This window comes from Seriola lalandi, unplaced genomic scaffold (assembly GCF_002814215.2).
Source record: "Seriola lalandi dorsalis isolate HSWRI2012SDOR001 ecotype SW California unplaced genomic scaffold, Sedor1 jcf7180001963380, whole genome shotgun sequence".
In the NCBI taxonomy this organism is placed as follows: domain Eukaryota; kingdom Metazoa; phylum Chordata; class Actinopteri; order Carangiformes; family Carangidae; genus Seriola; species Seriola lalandi.
Genome location: NW_019434048.1, coordinates 1 through 3,101, shown reverse-complemented (window position 1 = coordinate 3,101; position 3,101 = coordinate 1). Strand labels below are relative to the sequence as shown.

The window sequence follows — 3,101 nt, the reverse complement described above, 5'->3', positions numbered from 1 at the left end:
CAGGAGCAAGTTTTGTGCCCTTATAAAGCAGTTAGGAGAAGGAGGTCCTACTTCATGAGAGTAACGTATGAGTCAGACATTTCTACATAATTAAACTGTGATTTAATGCTTAGAAGAAGACCTGTGTTCTCACACTATGTATGGGCTTCTTCCGTGCCATTTACAGAAAGAGTTGCTCGTAAAGTCGGACCTCTACAAGTTCAGGTGGGTCAGAGCCAAGTGTTTAAGAAGCAGATATTTATTGATTTTATGTTTTCCCATTGATTCCCCAGTGATTCCATTAGTTCATTGTTAAAGGAACTTTGAATAATAGTATTCATATTGTATGTGCAATTTATGAAAATTGATTTTCTTGCTTAATTATACACAAACACCAGGGTCTGGGGTTTCGTTTAAAAAATGTCAATATCCTTCCTATTATTAAATTCTAACATTGCCTTTTCAGTTTAATCTTAATTATTTAAATGCAATTACAAACCTCAATTTGATTTGTGATTTGTTTGCACTGACAAATACCAGTAATTATGTTTTGTCATGTCAGGAAAAAATGGCTTACAGTAACTCAGGGTGCTTTTCCATCCAGGCTTCCGATTATAAAATATACACATTTCACAACAGCAAGAAGATGTAACACAAACTTAACTCTCTGCGTCATCAGCTGAATAAATTAGAACAACAGTTAGGAGCGGAAGTGTCAAGCTGTGTTTGGTGTTTTATGGTGTTTATCTTATTTTGATGTGTGTGTTTGAGAGGGAGAATGAAGAAAACAGTGGGTGAAACTGATTTATGAGCAGAAGACAAATGTTTACAGGACTGCAGCTGTGCAGTCACCAGAGAGGCTGTATGTCAGATTGTGGAACCTCTAGTGAAGAAAGATGGTGCATCAGATACTAAGTCTGTCCATCAAACTTCACTTTCCTATTTAATGAAATTTAATGAAAAATGTTCAATAACTTTAGCTGCTAAGTTTGGCCATTAACCATGAATTTCCTTTTAAAATGAAACCTTTTCAGTAACATTAGCTGCTAATTTTGGCCATTAAACACAAATTTCCTATTAATATGAAAACACCAGTAACATTAGCTGCTAAGTTTGGCCATTAAACAAATTTCCTATTGAAATGAAACCTTTTCAATAAGGTTAACTGTTAGGTTTGGCCTCCAAAAATCTAATGTCAAGGGAGAACAAATTAGTTAAAGTAACAATGGCTGCTTATTTGGATAAAATATAATATTTTTCAATAACGTTAGTTGATACTTCTAAGTCTATCTTATTTAAAACGATTTAATGACAAAATGTTATTTTTTTTAATCAGTAAACATCAACAGAAGAGAGAAAGAAACTATAATCACTACAAATAACACAAATACTTATTAACACAGTATATTGAATTTAGGCTCACCCCCACAATCATGGTATAAACCGTGACATCATTGATGACATCAGCAAGAGAATAAAAAAATAGTGTTTGGCTGCCGCCGCCTTTGAAAACTCCTGGAGGCCATGGTGAGTGTGAACAATCAAGTTGCTCAGATTAAGCCAACTGTATCTATTTAACCAAGAAAAAGCGATGGAAATTGTAGCAAAACAATGCTTACCTCAAACAAACCTGTGTTTCAAGTGCGAAAGATAAGCGCTAAACAAAGCATGAAATTTGTGTCACAGTTGTTGTGTACACACACACACACACACACACACACACACACCATTATCATTAGTAGCATTAGTTAACCTTTGGGCCTTAGGATAGCATGAGCTAATTTTTGCACCTTACAATTAAGAAGTTGGCTTTAGCTCCTCGAATATTATATGTCTAGCTTTAGCTACTACCTCTTAGACAGGTGGTAGCATTAAGCTTCTTTATAACATACCTGAAGAAGTACCCTAGAATAACCCTAACCCATGTGTTTAATGCCACATGGTAGGTAGCTACTAACTTATGGAATACAAGGCTAGTATGAAGCTAACAGTATGCAGTGCCACTTACATAAATCAGACATTATCAGGCTAGCATGAGCTGCTATCTTAAAGTTTTGACATTACAAGGCTAGTATTAGCTGCCAAACTTCTAATGTGTGAACATTATAAGGCTAGCATTAATTACTACTCTAGGACACAATGCACACTCTGTCTGCATATTTTTCCCCATTAAGTGTATTTCACTTTTTGTTCTTTATCTGTTGAAAGTCTCTGTATACTGAATTACTGAAAACCAGAGTTTTTAAAAGAGAATTGGTAATTTGATTCTCGTTATAAAATCTTCTTCTCAAGTGATTTCACAGGCAGGTGAACAAGCAGAAACCCGAGTACTGCACGCACAACTTTATCACAGCTGTAAGAACTACAGCACTCAGCAGCCTCTGGCTCTGTGCAGACTCAGTAGCAGCCTGAAGATGGCGTCTGCTAGAATGCAGGCATGTGTGTTGATAGTTCCATGACTAACTTTTTTTTGGTTGTTTCATCTCCTCTTTTGTACTTTCAGATCAGAGATACCAAGGAGGAATGTTTCAGAGAGGAAATACCAGACGAGATGGTTCTTAACGGTGAGTTTAAAAACCCATAAGAACATGTAACGTAACCACAACCTCAGCTAATCGAGTTAACTTTATTTTGGTTTATCACTCCCTAATTCTTCACATCCGGTCCATGTACAAAGCAAAATGATTTCCTTTTGAAATCACTAAAAAAGTTGTATACAAACTGTAAGAAGTTAATAGTTTACTGTGTAAGTGTTGATAGCTGATCACATCAGATGTTTTTGTGTTATTTCTGAATGTCACCTGATCTATAATCACATATGATTGGCGTAACCTCATGGTGATCATGCTGAGAAATGAAATGCTGTTTTAAACTGAGAAACCTGATTTTAAAGCAGTCATTAACCAATGATCTCAATTCTATTTTAAACAATCCAGTTATTTTTTTAAAGTATATTTTTTTGGGCTTTTTATGCCTTTATTTGATAGTATTGTGGAGAGAGACAGGAAACGGGGAGGAAGAGAGGGGGAATGACATGCAGCGAAAGGCTGTCCGATGCGGGATTCGAACCAGGGCCAACTGCAGCGAGGACTGTAGCCTCTACACATGGGGCGCCTGCTTAG

The 3,101-nt window shown here is 36.3% G+C and overlaps 1 long non-coding RNA gene across 1 annotated transcript; it reads left to right on the top strand.

The window, feature by feature from the left end:
- The first annotated feature begins 1,456 nt into the window (after positions 1-1,456).
- LOC147820365 (uncharacterized) lies at positions 1,457-3,101 on the top strand. Its single transcript, XR_015436206.1, has 3 exons — positions 1,457-1,506; positions 2,483-2,543; positions 2,967-3,101. It is a non-coding gene; the product is annotated as an uncharacterized LOC147820365 (long non-coding RNA).